The following is a 7,548-nucleotide window of genomic DNA, read 5'->3' as shown; positions in this document are numbered from 1 at the left end:
AATAATAATAAATTATGCTATGTTAATGAGGATTCCGTAATAATTATGATGAAGCAGTTTCGAGTCTCAAAGTTCAAACTGACAAGGTACAGGTATGCAATATGCATGTACTTAGCTAACAGCTATGTTAGAATGGAACTATGAAGAGTAAGTATGAGTATGTTAGAATGAAACTATGTATGTTGGAAAGAGTAATAGGTTATATGTTAAGAAGAAGTAAACTTTCAAATTTGTCGTCGTTATTATTTTATCAAGTTTCGCTAGTATGTGAAGAAGACCTATTCTTAGAGCTTAGACGGTAAGTACCCTAGAGGGATGGTATGTAAAACTTCGAAAGATGGGATTGATGTATGAGCGTCATCTAGGGGCAAAACAGTACCTATCAATGAAGGACCCTGAAAATTGCATCATAATAAATAAGAGCCGTGCTTATTTTCTTATTTATACGGCTCGAATAGGACTCGAGAGTACTTTTACCCCAGCGTGTATTACAATCCCATTTAAGATTTTGAAGTTGACCCCCCCTAGGGTTGACCCTGGCTCCGGCCAAAATTTGGCGACTACATAAAAAAGTTGCATTTTAAAAGATAAAACACTATTAACACTAGCCCAAATTTCAGCTTCTCATCTTTAGTCATTCAAAAAATATTCAGGGGTTCCAAGAATTTTCGAACGCTTTGTACGTTTATATCATTATTATTATTATTATTTTCCTCAGGGCACACACTACCATTGTCCCAAAAGTGGCAGGTAGAAAAGGAGGAGGAGGAGCAGGAGGAGGGAGGGGTTAGGGTCCGCGGGTGATAGGTATGGATATAGCTGCAGAATAACAAATATCTGGCTGCAGGCTCGATACTAGGGGTTAGGGTCAAGGGCTCGATATAGGGGTTAGGGTGATACTAGGGGTTAGGGTGATACTAGGGGTTAGGGTTCGGGGGGGATAAGGTTGGCTGTAGAGTATAAAATATTTGGCTGATGCAGGTCCGAGATTAGGGGTAGGACCCAGGGAGTCCTAGCCCTAATCTCGGACTAAGGGCCCGGAGATGCCAGGGAAAAGAAGAGTGAAATTCATACTGTTGGTGTTTCCCGGCCCAACTCACCAACATGATTTGCGTAGTAACAGAATTCTTTCCTCACCCCTGACTATGGTGAAAATACTAATATGAAGGTAATAATAATAATTATGCTATGTTAATGAGGATTCCGTAATAATTATGATGAAGCAGTTTCGAGTCTCAAAGTTCAAACTGACAAGGTAAAGGTATGCAATATGCATGTACTTAGCTAACAGCTATGTTAGAATGAAACTATGTATGTTGGAAAGAGTAATAGAAGTAAAATTTCAAATTTGTCGTCGTTATTATTTTATCAAGTTTCGCTAGTAGGTATGTGATGAATAGGTACTTATTTTTAGAGGGTAAGTACCCTAGAGGGATGGTATGTAAAACTTGGAAAGATGGGATTGATGTATGAGCGTCATCTAGGCCATCTAGGGGCAAAACAGTACCTATCAATGAAGGACCCTGACTCGAATAGGACTGAGGAGTCCTTTTACCCCAGCAGTAGACTGCTGTCTACAATATTACCTCGACGTCGACTGAAACCGTACACTGCCTCGACAACATAGAACACATAGATTCACCTCGTCGATCGACGGTGTTACACACTATGTGTGGATGCAGCTTTAAAATTAAAAGATTTCACACTACCTACGTACCTATTTCCACTATCTTTTGACTACTTTGGAGCCTTTTTTTTAAGAGGTTTGACAGAGGGAACTGTAACTGCTAGGGTCTTATCGTCCCGAAATCGAAGAGAGAAGGAAGACAGGATAGGAGAAAGCCAGCCGTTCCGAGAACGAACATTATACCATCAGGATAAAATTCGCCCCGGGCGGGAATCGAACCCGCGGCCTAGCGCTTACAAGGCAGACGCACTACCAACTAAGCTAACTAGGCTGGCTACTTTAGAGCCTTGAAAACATTTTCTGGACGAACAGCCAAACAGAATGAAAACAGGAAGAAGTTCTACAATAGGGCGACTCGACAGAAGTAACTCAATACGAAGAGAGGAGAGGCTCAAGTGTATAAATCCTCCTACGCGATAAGTACGTACCGGGGGGAGGGGGAGACAATTTTAGGCTGGAAAATAAAGAGGGGCAAGGAAACGGGGAGAGAAGGGGAAGGTAGAATAAGAAAGCGATGAAAAGAAGGGAGGAAAAGGGGGGAGAAGAAGAAAAAGAAAGAAGAAGAAAGTAGACTAAGAAACGAAGGAAGAGAGTAAGGAAAGTAAAAGAGAGAAGGAGAGGGTAGACTATAAGAAAAGACGGCGGAAATGGGAGGAGGAGGAGGAGAAGAAGAAAGAAGAAGAAGAAGAAGAAGGAGAAAGTAGACTAAGAAACGAAGAAGAAGGAGAAGACAGAAAAAAGCGAACGGAAATGAGGAGAAAAGAAAATCTAATTATTATCAGTCGCTTCCGGAAGACGGGAGGAGAACAACAAAAGGAAACTCGATAAATCTCGCGGGGATACGAGGATAAAGGAACAATTAAGAAAAAGAAATTGAATGAGCGGAGACTTGAAAGCAAAGCGGCGGAGAGCCTAGAAATTCGATACGAAATAAGAGTGGAAAATCTGGGCCCTATGATTTTTTTTTTAAGAAGAAGAAGAAGGAGGAGAAGAATAAGGAGAAGAATAAGAAGAAGAAGAAGAAGAAAATGTTATAGGGTGTTTTTTTTTTGCTGTTACAATACCCCAAATAAAACGGTTTAGAAAAAAAGTGAAGATTGAGACTCGAAGCCATGGCCTCGGGACCACGAGTCGAATTTTCCACCTCTGAGCTACTGAGGCTGGTTAATGAAACACCCTGTAAAATAAATAATATACCACTTGAATTTTACATCTTCGGTTTTTTTTTTTTTTTTTTTTTTTTTTTTTTTTTTTTACGATCCACTCAAAAAATCTCGAGAATTGATTTGAAATTTGAATTTCTTTAAACGCTGAAACATAAAATCTTACCTGTGCAATTACTGGCACGGCCTAAAGCTGTGCCCTTCCTAAGGCACGGCACAATACCTTGCCCGGCACAATCCTTTGTTAACGCCTACTTAAAAAAGAGGGAAAGAAAGGCCCAACCCATCCTTTAGGGCTGTTTGCCCCTACACCTAAGCCTTAAGGTGGTCTTGTTTATAAAGGGCGTACTTACTCGGAGTTTCGGCTGGGCATATCTGTTTCCCGTTAAGCCAAATGGTCTTCACCTTGGGACTGCCTCCATTCGGTTCAAATCGGACCATTATCCGAGTTGTCATAGGTCGACTGGGATCCAGAACTTGCTCCAGGTTGAGGATGGTGAACTCCTTGTTATTTGAAGTGGTCACTTCTCCTAGCCATGACTGAAAATCAATAGAACAGTTGCGCTGACTTAGGCGAGGTTTTAAAGTCAAAGAGCTGCCAGCCTAGTTAGCTTAGTTGGTAGTGCGTCTGCCTTGTAAGCGCTAGGCCGCGGGTTCGATTCCCGCCCGGGGCGGATTTTATCCTGATGGGATAATGTTCGTTCTCGGAACGGCTGGCTTTCTCCTATCCTGTCTTCCTTCTCTCTTCGATTTCAGGACGATAAGACCATAGCAGTTACAGTTCCCTCTGTCAAACCTCTTAAAAAAAAAATCCATTCAGTTATAGCAAATCTATATTGTTGTGTAGCATGTCGCATACACATTATTAGTTGTCAGGCGGTCATAGAAATTTAGGCGTTTATCGTCAATCAGTGTAAGTTAAGTCATGTTACAATAATATAAAATAAACCTATCAACCAAAACCAGTGAAGAGTAAAAGTTATTTTCATATTTAGATACTTCAAATCTATATTGTTGTGTAGCATGTTGCATACACATTATTAGTTGTCAGGCGGTCATAGAAATTTAGGCGTTTATCGTCAATCAGTTTTTTAGTGAGAACGCTCCATTCGATGTCTTAGCGGGACCAGGAGACGTAATTGCCCAGGTCACCTATCCGAATACCAACCAGGCGTAACGTTGCTCAACTTTATTGATAATTATAATGATCCATTGGAGACTGGTGCATTCAACGTGCTATTCCCGCTAGCGATTTGTGAATTTGTCATCTCCACTGATTTCATTCAAAATTACGTTATTTGATGTGTGGCACATTGCATACACATTATAGTTGTCAGGCGGTCATAGGAATTTAATCTTTGTATTACCGACCATTGTAAATTAGCTGCATCCACTAATTTTGTGGAAATCACAACATTACTGAAGGTCTCTTTTTCAAAATCCATCATTAATCTATTTTTTTTTCTTCTAGGTACTTCTTTTTTTTCCTGTTGCTAATCTACGTATAGTAGCTTCTCATTAAATTTGTCCTCATGAGGCTTCAACTTTAGCCAGAAATCTAACCCGGGCCTTCCGAAGTGAGAGCCTGGTTTGATACCTATACAAGCTACAAGTATTACACTTACAACTTGCAAAGAAAAAAACTAGTCAAGTTTATTGAAATGGCAATTTAATCATGCAATTTTGTAGTAAATACCTAGTTTCATTTGCCCTTCAGAACTTTATAAAGAAGCTTATTTCTAGAGTAGCGCCGTGGACGATGAGGTCTTATCGTCCTGAAAGCGAGGAGAGAAGGAACCCAGGATAGGAGAAAACCAGCCGTTCCGAGAACGAATCTTATCTGTTTAGAATAAAATCCACCCCGGGTGGTAATCGAAAACGCCATCTAGGACTAACTTAGAAGGCAGACGCGCTATTCCAAGCTAGCTAGGCAGGCTATTTATATTGGAAATATTTTAGGAGGGAGCACCCCTAATTTCGAACATTCAAAAAATTAGGGCTACCCTGTATATTATTAGAAAAAGAGGGAGATTTAACTTTAAAATTAGGTACCTCTATAAATCAGAATTTGTTCTTAACTTGTTTAAATTTGTCATGTTTTCATCAGTTTGCTCTTCCAGTTTGCTAACCCTTTATAAACGAGAAAATGTTGTATTAAACCGCCTTAAACGAAAAAATGAGCTGGTCCCTTGGATTCTCGTTTATCCAGGTTCGACTGTATTTTGTTTATCTGTTTTTAATAATAGGTATGTTACCTATCACCTATCGTACCGAATAGCGATTTTTTTTTTTTTTTTTTTCACCCCTACCTATGTAGGTTGTAGGTATGTGGTAGGTATGCAATGTATGCATATATGTAGGTATAATTCTATGTCGATAATAGGGTCAATTTTTTAGGGCAACAGTGTTTCAAAAATGCGTTTTCCCATGGCACATGCTTTTACTTTTACGGATGGGTTATGTAAAATTTGTGTTATGTTCTATACATGTTGGATTATTAATATTATTATCAATGAATGGAAACTGGAAAAATTAAATGAAATCCATGTTGAAAAAAATAAAAATGAAAATTATCTTAAATTATTAAAATATAATTACCTATATCTATTAAAATTACCACATTATAAAAATAATAAATTATAGTATTATAAATGTTCCATTAAAATATGAGATTCTTCTACCACATAAAACGTTCCATCTCTAAAAGCATGTCATGTCTGAGGTCTGTCTGACTTAGGGTTGGGACATCGACATCGATGTTTTGAAAACATCGATACATCGGAACAAAAACATCGATGTCAACATCGATGTTTTTGATTACGATACATCGGATACTCGATATATCGAAGTTTAAAAACATCGATGTATCGAACATCGATGTTTTCGTCTCGATGTCCCAACCCTAGTCTGACTGATGAGATGAGGTATGTAAACTCTTCGAACTTTTTCATTAGAACGGCAATTAAAAATTGAATTTTCGACCTTTTAAAGTTACTTTTTCCGAGTTTTGACCTCAGATTCAGATTTTTCACAACATTTTACGTAGGAATCAACCTTTTATTAATAATATTTTCCCAATTGCAACTCCTCCATTGCAACTTCATTAAGTAGCAAATGCGATAGGAGCATAGGAGTACCAATATGGACATTTTATTGATATTTGATGTGCGTATTGCATATTTAAAATAAATACACGGCGTCCATACAAAATTATTGTTATTCTTCTAATCTTCTCCCTCTCCTTCCTTTTGTTCTTTCTTGCAGTTCTCCTTAAATATAGATAATACATATTATGTATGTGTAAAGAGTGAGTGTGTTACAATAAAGAACTACTCGTTTCAAAGGACTTCAGTCAATGAGTCAGATCCTCCCTATAGGTATAGGACCGTATAGGGAGTTAGGATCTGACTCATTGACTCAGTAGTGCACTGTAAAAAAAAATCCTTCTACTCTTCTCCTCCTTCCCCTTCTTCACCTTTATCTTGTTCTCTCTCTTATTGTTCATCTCTTTCCTTTTCTTCTTTCTCATATTCTCCTCCTCCTCCTCCTCCTCCTTCTTCTTCTTCTTCTTCTTCTTCTTCTTCTTCTTCTTCTTCTTCTCCTCCTCCTCGTCCTCCTTCTTCTTCTTCTTCTCCTTCTCCTCCTCCTTCTTCTTCTTTTTCTCCTTCTCCTCCTCCGTCTTCTTCTTCGTTTTCAAGTTTTGTTCATAAACTTTTATGGTCGGGTTTTTCTCTTCTGTTTTCTTTTATAGAGATGCATTGTTACTATCACTTTACGAGCTCCCTTTTTTTAACTTCTTTCTATTTTAATCTAGTCCCTTATTAATTCTCTTCCACTTGGCGCAGTCAAGACGCGCCCGGTTGCGACGAGCGCTAACGGACGCCACATCCGACACCGTCAATTACGCCCGAACGGTACACACATTAACCCCTCTCTTTTTTGCGCAATTTCCGTTTCTTAAGTTTCTTTTTTTCTTCATAAACTTTTATGGTCGGGTTTTTCTCTTCTGTTTTCTTTTATAGAGATGCATTGTTACTATCACTTTACGAGCTCCCTTTTTTTTAACTTCTTTCTTTTTTTTTCAATCTAGTCCCTTATTAATTCTCTTCCATGATTCTTTATCATGGCTTCACGAGTTTGTCTGGAATGCTCGGAAAAAGTCAAATGTAAGTCTACTTTATCAAAGAGAAAAAGAAGAAGAAGAAGAAAAAGAAAAAGAAGAAGACGAAGAAGAAGAAGAAGAAGAAGAAGAAAAAAGTCTCCGATTCGACGGCAATAAATTGATGGTTTGCAGATGACCGAATCAATTAAATTTTCTTCTTTCAATTCTTTTGTTACCTATCAATAAATTTACTATTTACCTACTTACCTACACATATCCCACCAACATCTACCTACTAATTCGTTTAGAAAGAGGCTTTAAACTTGATTTCTAACCTTTTTTTCAGTCTATTTATCCTTTCTTTCCCTCTTCTTTACTGACATATTCGTAAAGGTACTTCCTCTGTTCCCCCTACCGCTTGTTTCATATAGTATCCTTTCTGCCATTCTTTCCTTCCATCGTTCTTTACCCCTTTCATTTGTGATATACTCCACTTTTACCTCCGTTTCTTCTCTCTTTTACACCTACTCTGTACCAAATAATATATATACCTTGTTTAAGACTGGCGGGGAGTAGAGGGACTGTTTCATCTTCAT

The sequence above is a fragment of the Diaphorina citri genome, unplaced genomic scaffold (assembly GCF_000475195.1).
Source record: "Diaphorina citri unplaced genomic scaffold, Diaci psyllid genome assembly version 1.1 scaffold1443, whole genome shotgun sequence".
Taxonomy (NCBI): domain Eukaryota; kingdom Metazoa; phylum Arthropoda; class Insecta; order Hemiptera; family Psyllidae; genus Diaphorina; species Diaphorina citri.
Note: the sequence above shows the minus strand (reverse complement) of the source record.